This window comes from Zingiber officinale, chromosome 5A, assembly GCF_018446385.1.
Source record: "Zingiber officinale cultivar Zhangliang chromosome 5A, Zo_v1.1, whole genome shotgun sequence".
NCBI lineage: Eukaryota > Viridiplantae > Streptophyta > Magnoliopsida > Zingiberales > Zingiberaceae > Zingiber > Zingiber officinale.
Genome location: NC_055994.1, coordinates 56,337,458 through 56,356,123, shown reverse-complemented (window position 1 = coordinate 56,356,123; position 18,666 = coordinate 56,337,458).

Below are 18,666 nucleotides of genomic sequence, written 5' to 3'. Positions count from 1 at the left end.
AGTGTTTTAAATGTCAAGGACATGGTCATATAGCTAGTCAATGTGTGAACAAAAGGGTGATGGTAATAAACGCTCAAGGAGAACTTGAGTCGGAAGATGAGGATGAAATAGTTGAAGAAGTGACACAAAAAGAGGACAGTGATGATGAACAACATGCTGTTATTGGAGACTTATTGGTGGCCCGACGAGTTCTCAATCTACAAGCTAAGGAGGAAGAAGGTAATCAAAGGGAGAATTTGTTTCATACCCGTTGCTTTGTCAATAACAAGGTTTGCAGTGTTATTATTGATGGGGGGAGTTGCACCAATATGACAAGTATTGATTTGGTGGAGAAATTATCACTACCAACTCAGAAACATTCACGACTTTATCGACTCCAGTGGCTAAACGATTGTGGAGAAATCAAGGTAACAAAACAAGTCTTGGTAGCAATCTCCATTGACAAATATGAAGATGAGCTGTTGTGTGACGTGGTTCCCATGCATGCATGCCATCTATTATTGGGAAGACCTTGGCAATTCGATCGAAAGGTAACACATGATGGCCTCACAAATAAGTATAGTTTTACTTTGAAAGGGCAACCTATTATTCTTGTACCGTTGACTCCAAGACAAGTTATGGAGGACCAGTTGATACTACAAAAAGAAAATGAAAAGAAGAAATAAAAAGAAATTGAGAGAAAAAAAATTGAGAAAAAAAAGGAGAGAGAAAGAAAAATATTTTTTATGCAAAAAAAAGTGAGATTAAGCGAGCTTTGTTTTCAAATCAGCTGCCCCTTATCCTTTTGTATAAGGAGGCACTCTTGAGCACTAACGACCTTAACAATTCTTTGCCTAGTGTTATTGTTTCTCTCTTATAGGAATTCAAGGAGGTCTTTCCTGAAGAGGTTCTGCATGGTTTACCTCCCATTAGAGGAATTGAGCACCAAATTGACTTCATACCTGGTGTCTTCATTCCGAATCGACCTGCCTATAGAAGCAATCCGGAGGAAGCAAAGGAACTTCAGAGGCAAGTTAATAAATTATTAGAAAAGGGGTATGTTCGAGAAAGCATGAGTCCTTGCGCCGTGCCTGTATTACTAGTTCCCAAGAAGGATGGAACATGGAGGATGTGTGTGGATTGTCGAGCCATCAACAACATTACGGTAAAGTATCGCCATCCAATTCCTAGGATTGATGATATTCTTAATGAATTGCATGGTTCTTGTGTGTTCACAAAAATTGATCTTAGGAGTGGATATCATCAGATTAGGATGAAGGAAGGTGATGAATGGAAAACTGGTTTTAAAACCAAACATGGCTTATATGAATGGTTAGTAATGCCTTTTGGCTTAACTAATGCTCCTAGCACTTTTATGCATTTGATGAACCATGTTTTGCGTGCTTTCTTAGGAAAATTTGTAGTTGTGTATTTTGATGATATTTTGATTTATAGCAGAAGCTTAGAAGGGCATGTTACACATTTAAGGTTAGTTTTGAGTGTGCTAAAAGAAGAAAAGCTTTTTGCTAACCTCGTTAAATGCTCCTTTTGTACGGAGAAAGTCGTGTTTCTTGGTTTTGTTGTTAGTACTAAAGGCGTTGAGATGGATGAGGAAAAGGTGAAAGCAATCCAAGAGTGGCCAACACCGACAACAATTAGCTAAGTGAGGAGTTTCCATGGTTTGGCCAGCTTCTATCGACGGTTTGTTCGTGATTTTAGCAATATTGCAGCTCCTCTTACTAAAGTCATCAAGAAAAATGAGTCATTCAAGTGGGGAGAGGAGCAAGAGAGGGCCTTCAACACTTTGAAAGAAAAGCTAAGTTATGCTCCTTTACTAATCCTACCAGATTTTTCTAAAACCTTTGAAATCGAATGTGATGCTTCTGGTGTTGGTATAGGTGCTGTGCTTATGCAGGAAATGAGACCCATTGCTTATTTCAGTGAGAAGTTGAGTGGAGCCACTCTCAACTATCCCACATATGACAAGGAAATGTATGCATTGGTGAGAGCATTGGAGACATAACAACATTACCTATAGCTAAAAGAATTCGTGATTCACACAGATCATCAATCTCTAAAGCATTTGAAGAGCCAACATAAGTTGAACCGACGCCATGCTAAATGGGTAGAATTCATTGAGACATTTCCTTATGTGATCAAATACAAGCAAGAAAAGGAGAACGTAGTTGCTGATGCACTATCTCGAAGGTATGCTTTATTTTCCACTTTAAATATGAAGTTACTTGGATTTGAATATATCAAGGATTTATATACTAACGATACTAATTTTTCTGAGGTGTTCAAAGCATGCGATAAGATTGCATTTGGTAAGTTCTATAGGCATGATGGGTTTTTATTTCGTGAAAATAGATTGTGTGTGCCTATGTGTTCGTTACGTGAATTATTCACAAGGGAAGCCCATAGTGGTGGATTGATGGGTCATTTTGGCGTTACTAAGACTTTAGGGGTTTTACAGGATCATTTCTTTTGGCCTCATATGAAATGTGACGTGGAAAGAATTTGTGAGAAGTGTATCACTTGCAAACAAGCTAAATCTAAATTGAAACCCCATGGCTTGTATACTCCTTTGCCTATACCTAGTGAACCTTGGACTGATATTTCAATGAACTTTGTTTTGGGATTACCCCGGACCAAGAGGGGGAGAGATTCAATTTTTGTTGTGGTAGACAGATTATCTAAAATGGTGCATTTCATTCCATGTCATAAAACCAATGATGCATCGCATATTGCTGAATTGTTCTTTAAAGAGGTTATTAGGTTGCATGGCATGCCTAGGACCATTGTCTCTGATAGAGATGCAAAATTTTTGAGTTATTTTTGGAAGACTTTGTCGGGGAAATTAGGAACTAAATTGTTGTTCTCTACTACTTGTCACCCCCAAACTAATGGGCAAACTGAAGTGGTCAATCGAATCTTGTCCTTTTTACTTCGTGCGGTTATTAACAAGAATTTGAGAATATGGGAAGATTGTCTACCTCATGTTGAATTTGCTTACAATAGGAGCATACATTCTGCGACTAAATTTTCTCCATTTGAAATTGTTTATGGTTTCAATCCCTTGTCACCATTAGATTTGATTCCTTTAGCTGTAAGTGAGCATATAAACTTAGATGGTAAGCAGAAGGCCGAATTCGTAAAGAAGATTCATGAACAAGCACGACTGAATATTGAGAAAAGAACTCAGCAATACATGCAACAAGCTAACCAGGGGCGCAAGAAAATTGTGTTTGAACCAGGAGAATGGGTTTGGTTGCACCTCCGAAAGGAGCGATTTCCGGACAAACGTCATTCTAAACTTCTACCTCGAGGGGATGGCCCATTTCAAGTATTAGAGCGCATCAATGATAACGCCTACAAACTTGAACTACCAGGTGAGTATGGCGTACATTCTACTTTTAATGTTGCTGACTTATTCCCGTTTGATGCAGGTGATGATTTGAGGACAAATCCTTTTCAAGAAGGGGAGAATGATGTATGCCCAAGGGCTGAAGATAGGAGAGATTAGTTATCACTTCCAAAAGGCCCAATTACAAGACTACGGGCAAAGCGTTTCAAGGAAGCACTAAATGGGCTAATCAAAAAATATTGGGAGGACTATGAGCAAGGAGAAACCAAGATAATCGCAACTTCTAGTCGTGGCCTAATCCACGTAATCGGGCATAACCATCCATGACTGGCCGCGCTTAACGAAAGAACGCTAATAAGCATGCAAAGCATGGGAATTCGTTCATGCATGAAGACTTAAGTATTTTAGATTGTTTAATGAAGCATGCAACTTGGGACTCTAATTGTGCATGCATTTATTTTGTTTTGGGTTTCTAGATAGCTTGCATGAGGCATGGAACATTGGGACTCTAATTGTGTATGTACTTATCTTGTCTTTTTCCTTGTTCACTCCCATTATATAAGGGAGGGACATCTTAGTATGAAGCAACTTATTTTTTGGTGAGATTGTGTGCTCTCTTAGTTCTTGAAAGAACTTGCTGAACTTATCGAGTGTACTCTCGTGGCGTTCAACCCATCATCGAAACTTATCACCCCTAGGTGTGGCGTTTCTTTCCTTCGTAGGCTTGGTTCGTGCCAATTCTTGGTTATGGGTCAAGGCTCACACTCTTGTCGTTTAGTTCTTGGGATTCTATCCACCTTTGTTTCGGGTTCCATCACATTTGTTGGTGGAGTTCGTATCAAATTTTAAGGTTTGACCCTTTCTTTTCGAGTCAATTTAATTAATCAATGCTAATAAGTACTTTTTAGGCCATTGAAAATGCTTCATATATTACGATTTAGTTGGAATTGGACTCCTTGGTCCAGATGCACTTAGTGGTCGAGTTTCTAGTTGTTTATTGGTTGAAAGATTTGCTGAATTGCTTTCATTTACAAGTTCAAAATTTTATAGTATGTAAAATTTTACAACGACTTGGTATTGAAATTTGTTAAAAGTTGATTGGTTAAAGGAATGATTATAAAAGTTCTAGCTTTTACAAAATAGGTCAACTTATATATTTATATTCACAGTGTACTCCCACTGCTTGGGCCAAACCCAGGGGAGATAGAATGTGAACCGTGGATCTCTTGCTCTTGAATTATGTTAAAATTGATTGGTTAACCACTTACCCCAAAAGCATTTAGGAAATTAACCAATTTATTATATTCTCAATAAGCTTGATTAAGTTAATTATATTTACTCAATGCAAGAATTAGTTCAAACATAAGTGCTAACCAAAAGGAGGGATAAGATGCAATGTGCAGGAACCTCATTAGGATAACTTTAATATAAATTCCAGAACAAACATGAATAATTTATCTCCAACTCTTAGAAAATTAGCAGTAAAAAACACATGGAATACCTTCTATTTCATTTGTTTGAACGAAAACATGGAATTTAATAGCTCATGGATCTGAGCAAGTTATTGGTGAATTCCCTCCTTTCATTAAGTTACCCTCACTTCTCTATATGGCTATCAGTTGCATTCAGAAAAAGACCACAAACTATGCAATCAGCTCTACTATTTTGTTGTGATTATCTAACATTTATATGATTGACCATTTGCGTTCAACTAACCATGTGGTATCTATATTACTAACCTAAAGGTTTGATTTCATATTGTATCTTATAGTGTATTTCAAACTGTTATGCAGTTAGTTGTATCTGGGCACATGAAGGCTGCGACAATGTGTGAATTCTCACGGTAATAATTCCTTGGTGGATTACATTCACTTGGGTAACCTTTGTTCTGCTGATTAGTTGTGCGAATGGTGGTTGAACAGTTGTGCTGATAATAGAACTGTTTTGATGCAGGATAGATACAATTGAAAAGTTTCGTGAGAAGTTGCCATACATGCATAGTGAGCTAAGAGATGATCGTTAGTATTTTTATTCTATTCAATTTCACATATCACAAGTTTACAATATTTGATTTCTTGTCATGTTCATAGTTGATAGTTTTTCTTATTTAATGAAAATAAAAAATAGTTATCTATGTTTTCTAATAGTCATTTTCTTGCCTTTGTTTCTTCTAGAAAGATTTCGAGAGATCTACAACTTCTCATTTGGCTAGGTTAGAGAAAAGGTATGCCCAATCTCTACTAATTTGGACACTGGTCAACACGTTTGTATATGCCCAATGAATAGTATAGCTCCATTATTGATGTAATTAATATTGATAACTTGCTAATAACTTGTATTACAGGGCCTAGTTTCTTTTGGAACATCCTAGACCTTTATATAGATGAACCCCACAATATTAGCATTATAGAGATTCAAATAACAACTTCAAATGATACTATATTATAAACGGGTTCAAGTTGAAACTCAAAATAATCTGAGTTTAAACATTATAATAATAAATAAAATCTTCAAAAGAACAAAGAGTGCAATTAACTAGTGAGATGAACTCAACCAATTACTAAAACAAATAACTCAACTCTAACTAGAAGACCCAACATGATAATGCAAGAAGAAAACTAGACTAATAAAAGAAGTCCTCGAGTGTGTACTGCCAAGTACACGAACGCTCATCTATCAAATCCTTCTGTCTCCTCATTACCTGCACCATATAGATCTAGTGAGTCTAAAGACACAACAAGTTCAATCTTTCATATAAATATCATCCGTCATATTCACAAGAAATATTTTGATAAGTACCATGTTAAATAGTAATGGAGAGTAACTTCTGATATTAGTTTCATGAACCTCCAAATTTCCATAAATTAACCTTCATTATTTAACCTTCTTTGTCTTTTATTTTATTTGCAAGACTTGTAAATTATAAGAATTCAGATCATCAAATGTATTTACTTTATACCTTAACCTCTGATTGTTTGGCCAAACGTTTATCCTAGTACTAAGTTGGTAAGGTTCACTAGACCCTTTTTAAGCCAGATTGCGAAACCCCTATGCTTTGATAAGGTTCGCCGGACCCTTCTTAAGTCGGATTTCCAAACCTCTTTTATTTTGGTAAGGTTCACCGGACTCTTCTTAAGCCGGATTCCCAAACCCGTTTCCTCCATTTTGAATCCTTTAATATGATTAGCAATTTAATTAATTATCAACTTAATTAACTAAATTAACTAGATAGACTAATTTTCAATCCTATAATCTCATAAATTCTTAACCTAATTAGTTATCTAATTTACTAAGTAGACTAATTGATATTTATTACAAATCAATTAGACTAATTAGTTATTTCTTTAAACAGATCCACAATCTTAATTATCAGTCATTACTCATTAATCAAATAATCATAATTATTACCTATTAATTAGTCCATCCATTAATCATCTTATTAATTAATCTATCACTTTAATCAAATAACCAAATAAATCTCATCAACCACTTGGTAATTAACACATTAATACTAGTTTACTAAATCTGGAATTTAAGTTCATATCATCAATTAATCCATTATGAAATTCCTTAACCAATTTCATCAACTAAATCCTAGATTAGTTAACTAACCTCAATTAATTACTTAATTAATCTCCCAATCATCCTTGTTTATTAATTAATCTATTAATTTTACATGCTCATGAGCAACGTTCTTCATACAACAATACTTCTCCAAACATAGATAAATTATGGAAAGACCAGTGAAGGTAGTAGTTCCATCCATAATATTCATCTAAGAGAATTAATTATCCAATCACATCATTAATCACACACACACACACACACAAAACAAAACTAAAGCTTTATGCATAATACCAATGTGTCATGGCTATGCCCAAATTTTCTACAGAACATGCTTTTGGATGCCTAAGCCTATAAGGTCTCCGCCTAGAAACATAGGATAATGTGTGAACAGAAGTAAAATACTAATGTCTATATATGAATATATTTATCAGAAAGATCAAGACTAATAATACGGAGAATAAATTTATGGATATTACGACCCGTATAGTGCAGTAAATATCAAACAATAAAAAAGGGAAATTTATCTGAGTGTTTTTGCGTATGGGAGATGACTAGCGAAATGAAGGAAAATATGAACTTAAGTGTTCCAATGAGATTCTTTCTCTATCTCCTTTGAAGTTGCTAGGGTTTAAATGAGGGTGTGGGGGAGGCCGACAACTTCAAAGGTGAGGGGAAGGGAAATAAAACATGTATTTAAAAGAATAAGTTGGTCGGATTACTAACAATCGGGTCAGGTTCGTAAACTTATTAATACATTAATTACTTAAACATATTAATACTTTAATTACTTAAACTCTTTAGTATTTAAACCCTAACATAAATTTTAATTGGTTAAGTCTTATTCAGCTTAAGTAAACCATTTTTTTACAATTTCTCCTCCCCTTAAATGAATTTCATCCTCGATTTTTTTTAGTTACCAAACAGCTTGGGGTAATGATCCCTTGTGTTTGACTCGATCTTCCAAGTAGCCTCCTCGTCAGAGTAATTCAACCATTTTACTTTGACCATCTTGATCGTCCTCCTTCGCATCTTCCTCTTTTGTCTGTCTAAAATCTACATCGGCTTCTCCTCGAAGGCCAGATCTGGTGTAAGTTGTAACGATGCATAGTTCAGGATATGCGAAGGATTTGGCATGTACTTAGCATCGATACGTGGAACACATTATGCACCCCTGCAAGATTTAGTAAGGCCACCCTGGATGCCAATATTCCCACCTTGTCTATGATCTCAAAAGGTATAAAATACGGTACCTAAATAATAATTAAATAATAAGATTATTTGAGAAATAATTTTATTAGAATTTTAAAAAATTTTTAGGACTTTTTTGGAATTTAATCGGAGCTCGTATGCCGTATTTTGAGATGATAAAGTTATAGGCTTGGAAAAAGTCTGTTGGAATACCCAAAAGTGGGAGTTGATTGAGGAGTGTAGGGTTTGATTAAGCACAACCTAAGTATATATATATGTAAAATACCGAAAATAGGCGAATATTAATAAGGGAATTTTCCGGAATTTTGGGAAATTTTTCGGGAATTTTTTGGAGCTCGTATGGACGAGTTAACGGGGATCAAGATGGGGCCCGGAAAAGCCTGTTTAGGCTACCCAGTTTTAATAAGGAAAAGTTTTAATGTAAAATACCGAAAATATGCGAATATTAATAAGGGAATTTTTCGGAATTTTTGGAAATTTTTCGGAAATTTTTCGGAGCTCGTATGGACGAGTTAACGGGGATCAAGATAGGGCCCGGAAAAGCCTGTTTAGGCTACCCAGTTTTAATAAGGAAAAGTTTTATTTTCTTTTCCTTTTTCCTTTTCTTTTTCTTTATATTTTTTTTCTTTATTTCCTCTCATCCTCGTCGATTCTCTCATCCTCGCCGTTTCTTCCTTCCCACGCGCGACAACTCCTGCCCGAGCCCTCGCCGCGCGCCCGATCTCCTCCGTGCCCTAACCGTCGGCCTAGCGGTTCTCCTCTTCTTCATTTCTTCTGCCCGACGCCACTGCTCTTCTGCTGCAGAGCCGATTTCTTTCTCCTCTCTGTGCCTGTGCCCGCGCGAAGCCTCAGCCGAGCCAACTCCGGCCTATGCCCTAGCCGCCGGTGACGCACGGAGCAGCGCCGCAAACCACCCTATGCCCTAGTGTCGATCTCCTGCAGTGCTCTCTTATCCTCCACTCACTCTCCGCCGCACCTATCTCCGATTGCTAGCCGTCCGAGCAGCGCCGATCAAGCCGAGGTTTCCTCAGCCCTAGCATCGGCCTCTCCTCCTTCTACTCGAGCCGTCGCCTGTGCCCTAGACGAGCCTCCTTCCCGCACGAAGCCAGCACAGCAGTGTCAGCCGATCGCTGAGTTCCTCTGTGCTTGTCCTTAGTGTCACCTCCCGTGCCCTAGACTCAATATTGGGGCGATCTTTTCCATCCACCAGTTGCCGGCAGGGGGAAAGAAGGGCACAGGTTCAGGTAATTACAGTAGGTTGGTTTATTGATCATAGTTCTAGGGCTGCAGATTTCAATGCCTCTGATTTGGGTGATGTCTTGTTGCAGTGACCTTTGCTGGAGCAAGTTTCAACTGCGACAAGCACTATTAACCACCAGGTTCTACAGTGTCACCATCCTGTTTTTCTTTTGGTTCTGATCGGGTTGCAGATTTGGAATTTCCTCAATTCCAGCCATCCCATTGCTGTTTGGGTCTGTTGCCATTACAGAACGGCTGAAGAAGAATTGAGGTAAGAAGTAGAGAGTTGTATTCGTGTTGTAGATTGAGTTGGAATTAAGAAATAGATTGGTGATGTTAATTAGGGCTTTCCCTGATATTAGTTTCGTGGATTTTATTAAGCTATTTAAATTCATTTGAATTGTAGCTAAATAAAATATATCTATATGTTCGACACAGGACTTTGATTCGGGACGGTATCTCGACGAGTATCTTGATTACCGGATTGGACCACTTTATTGGAGGCGGGTACTTTGACTTATGTCTTTTGATATGCATAATAAAGTGTTTAACATATAGCAATGATTATGTTATCCTTTTGATTCGGTTGGTCACTACATGATCTGTTACATGTTGTTTGTTTATTTATTATGCACTGCATGTTATTATTGACCTGACCATACATGTTTTCGGTAGTGACCCAACCATGTGATACATCATGTTCAGGACCTAGGGTTTATATGATACCCTATCTGTTTGTGTACCTTCCATCTGATACATTGACTTGTGTTACACCTTTTATTTATGTATGGATCTTGCTATGCTATTCATGAGATTGCCATGCTTAGTATCATGCATCATGTTCGCATGCTGTGCGATTGTCGGCTCCACTATGGTTGAGCCCATCGCCAGTTACATGTACTGCACACACCACCACCACCTATGGATTAGTGGTATATCAGGCAGGTGTGTGGCGGTTCTGCTGTTTGGCTCCGTTGGTCAGGTGACTCAGCGTGGTAGCCGACAGTCAGTTCCGCTCTGTTTGGCTCCGTTGGCATTTAGTGTAGCAGCGTGGTAGCCGGCAGACGGTGGACTCTGTTTGGCTCCGTTGGTCAGGAGACTCAGTAGTGGCCGAGATTTTCCTCCCGTCATTGTGTCTGGGAGATGAGAGCATTGAGCTCCCCATTTATGATTTGGGCCAGAGTATTCCGACAGCATTCCGTCCACTCAGCCACTGTCAGGAGCAGTGATGTCCGAGTGCACGGTCACCATATGCATTTATTGCAATTTTATTGTTGTGATTGCTGCACTTATATGCTGCATTTGTATGGATGCATTTGATTGACATGCATACAGGATTATGATTTCTTCGGTCTGACGACCTGTTACCTTTGTACCTTGATTCCGGTTATTACAGTTATCTCCTGATTTCATTTCAGTTGCATTTATTCCTTCTCGTATTCAGGAGACTGTACACATGATTAGTGTTGTCTGTTATTTGTTTTATTGTACCTGCTGAGTGTTGGACTCACCCCGCCTCCATTGTTGATATTTTCAGGTTGAAGCTGTCCGGAGCAGTTCCAGTCGCTGGCCCCCCATCTGCACGTAGAGCCAGTTCTCTACTAGTTCGTTATTTGTTTTTATTTGGCTTTTTTCTATATCAGACTTTGTTTTAGTATTGTCTTTGGATTTTTCCTATGGATATTGTATGTAGTGATACCTTTTGATGGATTTTTGATATGATATTGGATTTCATTCTACTACGTGCCTGCCTGGACGGCAGAAGAGGTGAGTTCGTTGGATTTGAGCTTTACGAGTGTAGTGGAATAGGGTGGATTTCGAGTCAGAGTCCTATTGTTATTGATTCCTATTATTAACTGCGTGGTTGTGACAGCCAGAGGCTGAATATCTTTATAAACTGCGTGGTGTTTTGTTTTAATTTGTGTTATTATTCCAGCCGCATGTGGCTGAGGTATATAGTGCTTGTAGAAAAGTTTCAGATTGTCCGCCGTACAGGGGAGATGCTGCCGAAATTTCTTCGGACAGAGACTCCTCCGGGGCGTGACAATTTAGTGGTATCAGAGTAGGTATACGATACTTGCTTTGTGTTCTGGATTTATACGATCTTTGTTTTCGTATTATGGATACTTTGAATAATCTGATATCAGTTTATTGGGTATCAGCGCGCCAAAGTTTGGCGATATTTATTTGATTCCCGTGTGTTGGATTTTCGGGATTTATCTGATACCAATTCATTGGTATCAGAGCAGGGTGTGATACCTGCGTTTGGTATTTTGGACATTTTTATACTAGCCCTAGTTGCGAGACAGATTAGTTTGGGCAGTTATTTTGGGTTGCACGGATTTTCCGTTTCGATTTTGTTATGGATTTCCGTTATTGATTTATATGGATTTCCAGTGTTGTTTTTCTCGTACGGAATTCTGAGGTCAATTTGGGGGCTGGACAGCGACGGAACATCTCCAGACAGCAATTAAGTATGGTGTCATTTTGGTAATTGTTTATACCTGTAGTAATATCTATAATATAATTTAACAGATATGAGGCGATCTACGCGTATTGCTGCGAGACATGGTGCTGGACGAGCACGTGCGTGGACTGCAGGATCTCTGGATATACCAGAGATGCCTACCGAGGCTGAGCCTGTCGGTCAGGGATAGACTCAGCATACTGCGAGTGCGGTGGGCCTTCAGACTCCGATGGCTCCCTTAGAGGTGCCTACCTCAGCTGCACCGACAGTATCCACTGCTCCTGTATTTCCGGTACCACCAGGGATACCATTAGCATATCCGACACCAGCTCCAGCTCAGTCTATTGCGTACTCGGCACCACCACCACCTGGGCCTACAGTGTACCCGGCATCAGCGGTGCCTGTGCCCCCAGTACCTATTGTGTACCCAGTAGCTCCGGCATTAGGGATACCGGTTGCTTCACATCCGGTACCAGTGCCTACTGTATCTCCAGCCGCGGCCACCTACATTCACCCTACAGTGCCACCGACAGCATATGCTCCAGTTTACCCAGTAGCACCGGGAGTACCTCCTCTAGTATATGCACCGGTACCACCCGTAGCACCAGCTCCAGTGGTTCCGCCAGTTCCGACAGCCGTTCCGACACACCTCACTGATATTGCCACGGCACGAGCCAGGATTCCAGTATTGGCAGAATCGATGAAGAGTCGATTCACACTCTTCCGAGGAGACAGAGATCCGAGTGTGGCTTTGTCTTGGATTGAGACTATGGAGCGGACTTTCTTTTATATTGCTTGCTCCGAGTGGGAGAAAGCAGAGCTGGCTGCTTTTCACTTACGGGACGCGGCTGACACTTGGTGGCTTACTCAGCGTTCCATCATCGATGAGCAGAACATCACTTGGGCCAGATTCAGAGAGGCTTTTGAGAGCCGTTTCTTTCCACGAGCTTATCAGATGGCTCGTCGACAGGATTTCCTGAGTTTATGATAGAATAATCGGACAGTGACTGAGTATAATGCAGAGTTTGACAGATTGGCCAGATTTTGTCCAGAGCTAGTTGCTGAGGACAGTTCACGTATGCAGTAGTTCATTCAGGGGCTGGATGGACATTTGCAACTAAGACTTGTCGGTCTTGGTATCACATCTTATGCGGAGATGTTGGATAGAGCCCTCATTATTGAGTCAGCTCAGCAGAGAGTTTTTCCGGATAGGAAAAGGAAGCAGCCGAGTCAGACATCTGGTCAGATTCAGCAGCCTCAGGCTACATCACAGTAGAGCAGGCATAGTCGATCAGATCAGGGTACATCTGGGGTATCACGTAAACCTTAGAAATCAGGACAGTCTTCTTCAGGACGTTTCCGGTCTTCCCAGCAGAACCGGAAACAACCTGCTAGCGACATGTTCTCTGGGACAGTCAGTTTGCTTTCATTGCAAACTGCCTGGGCACCAAAGCCGAGATTGTCCGCAGAAGACTCAACATATGACTTCCGGAGGGACGGATCATGGAGGGCAGTCCAGTCAGTCCGGTACTTATCGAGGAGGGCGTAGAGCTCAACCTTTGCCTGGCCAGCAGCCGAGTGCTTCACCTGCAGCAGCGACATTTGGCATGCTTGGACAGGAGTACTCCAGTGCTTCCATAGCACCCCAGAGTTCTGTTCCGGGACTTTATTATCCGACGCAGGGGCAGTATCAGACTCAGTCCCAGCCAGCTGCACAGTATCAGTCGCCGTCCTCTCAGTCTCCTCTGGCGCAGTATCCAGCATAGCCTCAGTGGCAGGCTTCTGCCCAGCAGCAGCAGCCGCTGGCAGCGTTACCTCCTCCTCCTCCGCCAGAGACTGGACGTGTTCATGCGATGACCAGAGAGGATGCGCAGCGAGCCGACGGATCCGTTTTCCGCGGTATGATTTCTATTTATGCCTTATCTGCAGATATACTGATAGATACTGGTAGCTCGCATTCATTTATATCTCGCACTTTTATGCGGGAGGTTGGTAGATTACCCACTCTCAGACCCCAGCGATTGACCGTCTTCCTACCGTCCGGTGATTCATTGGATGTCACCCAGGAGGTCCGAGGTTGCCCGTTAGATTTTGGCAACCTAATACTTACAGTGGATCTTTTAGTATTAGAAATGGTCGATTTTGATATTATTCTTGGCATGGACTGTTTGTCAGCATATCATGCCACAGTTGATTGCCAGACTAGGGTGGTCACATTCCGGCCTCCGAACCAACCCTCGTGGGATTTCACTGGCATCAGAGATGATGGCTTATCGATCATTTCGGCGATACAGGCTCAGAGGTTGCTGTCACATGGCTGTCAGGGTTTTCTGTTATGTTTGATCAGTACTGAGGACAGCAGCAGTTCGCAGCTTGTATTTCCAGAGGAGCTGCCAGGTTTGCCTCCCAGAAGGCCAGTGGAGTTCGCTATTGAGTTGATTCCGGGAACCGCACCGGCATCGAAAGCTCCTTATCGTATGACACCAAAGGAGTTGAACGAGCTGAAGGTTCAACTCCAGGAGCTTTTGGATAGGGGATTCATTCGCCCTAGTGTTTCTCCATGGGGTTCTCCTGTGTTATTTGTTAAGAAAAAGGACGACACCATGAGGTTATGTATTGACTACAGACAGCTGAATGCAATGACCGTTAGAAATAAATATCCCTTACCACGGATCGAGGATTTGTTTGATCAGCTCAGAGGTACATCAGTGTATTCTAAGATTGATCTGAGATCCGGATATCATCAGCTGAGAGTCAGAGACTCAGATATTCAGAAGACAGCTTTCCGTACTCGATACGGTCATTATGAGTTTTTGGTAATGCCATTTGGGCTTACCAATGCTCCAGCGGTGTTTATGAATTTGATGAACCGCATATTTCTGGAGTATCTTGATCAGTTTGTTATCATTTTCATTGATGACATATTGGTCTATTCGCATTCCGAGGAGGAGCATGCACAGCATCTTTGTATAGTCTTGGAGATTCTTCGACGACATCAGCTGTACGCGAAGTTCAGCAAGTGTGCGTTCTGGCTATCCTCAGTCGGTTTTCTGGGACACGTGGTTTCTAGTAGAGGTATTTCAGTTGATCCTCAGAAGATCGAGGCTGTCACCAGTTGGGAGCAGCCGAAGTCAGTTCAGGAGATCCGCAGTTTTCTGGGATTGGCCGGATATTACCGACGTTTTGTCGAGGGTTTCTCGCGTATTGCTATGCCGCTGACACGCCTTATCAGGAAAGGCGTGAAGTTTACGTGGACCGAGGATTGCGAGACCAGCTTTCAGGAGCTGAAGCGGAGATTAGTGTCGGCTCCAGTTTTGGTTTTACCTTCTGGAGAGGATGGATTTGTACTTTACACCGACGCATCTCTTCAGGAATTGGGCGCTGTTCTGATGCAGCACGGCAGAGTAGTCTCTTATGCTTCTCGGCAGTTGAAGGAGCATGAGAAGAACTACCCAGTTCATGACTTGGAGTTAGCTGCCATCATTTTTGCTCTGAAGCTATGGCGACATCATTTATACGGTATCACATTTGAGATTCTCACTGATCATAAGAGTCTCAAATATATTTTCACTCAGAAGGAGCTTAATCTCCGACAGAGGAGATGGATGGAGTTCCTGAAGGATTACGATTGTACCATTAGCTACCACCCAGGGAAAGCTAATGTGGTTGCAGATGCACTCAGCAGGAAGTCCAGAGGGACTTTGGCTTGCCACCGGATTTCAGTCACAGACTTGATTCAGAGTTTTTCTGAGTTAGACCTTGAGGAGCAGGGATCTACAGAGCAGGGTATTCTTGTTACTATGATTGCTCAGTCGTCGATCAGGACGAAGATCCGAGAGGCTCAGGCTGGTGATCAGCATTGTTAGTTCATTGGCAGTCAGATAGCATCCGGGCAGCAGACCGAGTTTACACGAGACGAGGAGGGTGTTATATATTTCCGAGGCAGATTATGCGTACCTCAGTCTCATCCGGTCTTACAGGAGTTACTTCAGGAGGCTCACCGATCTCGATTTGCGATCCATCCAGGCGGGACCCGTATGTATCGAGACTTGAGACGTTCCTACTGGTGGAACGGTATGAAGAAAGACATCGCGGATTTCGTAGCTAGATGTCTTGTCTGTCAGCAGGTGAAGGCTGAGCATCAGAGACCTGCAGGATTACTTCAGCGGATTCCTATTCCTGAGTGGAAGTGGGATCACATTACCATGGACTTTGTGGTAGGATTGCCGAGGACACGACGAGGCCATGACGCGATTTGGGTAATCGTTGATCGATTAACCAAATCTGCGCATTTCTTAGCGATTCGGAGGACTGATCCACTGGATCAATTGGCAGATCTATATTGTCGGGAGATCATCAGACTACATGGTGTTCCGTTGAGTATCATTTCGGATAGAGATCCACGGTTTACGTCTCGTTTCTGGCAGAGTCTGCAGTAGGCCTTGGGCACACAGCTCTGACTTAATACAGCTTTCCATCCACAGACAAATGGACAGTCAGAGCGGACTATTCAGACTCTTGAGGACTTGCTGAGATCATGTGTTATGGATTTTGGAGGCAGTTGGGAGGACCATCTGCCGTTAGTAGAGTTTGCTTACAACAACAGCTTTCATTCGGCTATTCAGATGGCACCGTTTGAGGCGTTGTATGGTAGACCTTGTCGGACACCCGTCCTCTGGGATGAGGTTGGAGAGGCCCAGTTGTTGGGACCTCAGAGAGTTCAGCAGGATGCAGAGTTGGTCCGTACTATCAGACGGAGGATGTCAGAGGCGCCGGATCGCCAGAAGAGTTACGCTGATCGGAGACGTAGACCACTAGAGTTCTCTGTTGGTGACCATGTATTTCTGCGAGTTTCACCCACGAAAGTAGTGAAGAGATTTGGCATCAGAGGTAAGCTAGCTCCGCGGTACATTGGTCCTTTCGAGATCTTGGAGAAGATCGGAGCAGTAGCTTACCGACTGGCACTACCACCGTCCCTGTCAGGCGTCCACGATATCCTGACCCGACGCATGTGCTGACAGATATTCCAGTTCCAGTTTAGCCTGACATTACTTATGAGGAGATTCCGGTACGGATACTCGACCGGAAAGAGCGTCAGTTGCGGAACAAGACTATCCGGCTGGTTAAAAATCGGATGGCAGCATCATTCAGACGAGGAGGCTACTTGGGAGCTCGAGGATACTATCCGAGCTCGATATCCCCATCTTTTCACTTGAGGTATGTGATTTATTTACCGTTCGGTATTTATACTCTATACCTGTTGTTAGTGTTTGCTGATGGTAGATTACGAAATTTGGGGACCAAATTTTTATTAGTGGGGGAGAATGTAAAATACCGAAAATAGGCGAATATTAATAAGGGAATTTTCTGGATTTTTTGGAAATTTTTCGGGAATTTTTCGGAGCTCGTATGGACGAGTTAACGGGGATCAAGATGGGGCCCGGAAAAGCCTGTTTAGGCTACCCAGTTTTAATAAGGAAAAGTTTTATTTTATTTTCCTTTTTCCTTTTCTTTTTCTTTATATTTTTTTTCTTTATTTCCTCTCATCCTCGCCGATTCTCTCATCCTCGCCGTTTCTTCCTTCCCACGCGCGACAACTCCTGCCCGAGCCCTCGCCGCGCGCCTGATCTCCTCCGTGCCCTAACCGCCGGCCCAGCGGTTCTCCTCTTCTTCATTTCTTCTGCCCGACGCCACTGCTCTTCCGCCGCAGAGCCGATTTCTTTCTCCTCTCTGTGCCTGTGCCCGCGCGAAGCCTCAGCCGAGCCAACTCCGGCCTATGCCCTAGCCGCCGGTGACGCACGGAGCAGCGCCGCAAACCACCCTGTGCCCTAGTGCCGATCTCCTGCGGTGCTCTCTTATCCTCCACTCACTCTCCGCCGCGCCTATCTCCGATTGCTAGCCGTCCGAGCAGCGCCGATCAAGCCGAGGTTTCCTCAGCCCTAGCATCGGCCTCTCCTCCTTCTACTCGAGCCGTCGCCTGTGCCCTAGACGAGCCTCCTTCCCGCACGAAGCCAGCATAGCAGTGTCAGCCGATCGCCGAGTTCCTCTGTGCTTGTCCTTAGTGTCACCTCCCGTGCCCTAGACTCAGTATTGGGGCGATCTTTTCCGTCCACCAGTTGCCGGCAGGGGGAAAGAAGGGCACAGGTTCAGGTAATTGCAGTAGGTTGGTTTATTGATCACAGTTCTAGGGCTGCAGATTTCAATGCCTCTGATTTGGGTGATGTCTTGTTGCAGTGACCTTTGCTGGAGCAAGTTTCAACTGCGACAAGCACTATTAACCACCAGGTTCTACAGTGCCACCATCCTGTTTTTCTTTTGGTTCTGATCGGGTTGCAGATTTGGAATTTCCTCAATTCTAGCCATCCCATTGCTATTTGGGTCTGTTGCCATTACAGAACGGCTGAAGAAGAATTGAGGTAAGAAGTAGAGAGTTGTATTCGTGTTGTAGATTGAGTTGGAATTAAGAAATAGATTGGTGATGTTAATTAGGGCTTTCCCTGATATTAGTTTCTTGGATTTTATTAAGCTATTTAAATTCATTTGAATTGTAGCTAAATAAAATATATCTATATGTTCGACACAGGACTTTGATTCGGGACGGTATCTCGATGAGTATCTTGATTACCGGATTTGACCACTTTATTGGAGGCGGGTACTTTGACTTATGTCTTTTGATATGCATAATAAAGTGTTTAACATATAGCAATGATTGTGTTATCCTTTTGATTCGGTTGGTCACTACATGATCTGTTACATGTTGTTTGTTTATTTATTATGCACTGCATGTTATTATTGACCTGACCATACATGTTTTCGGTAGTGACCCAACCATGTGATA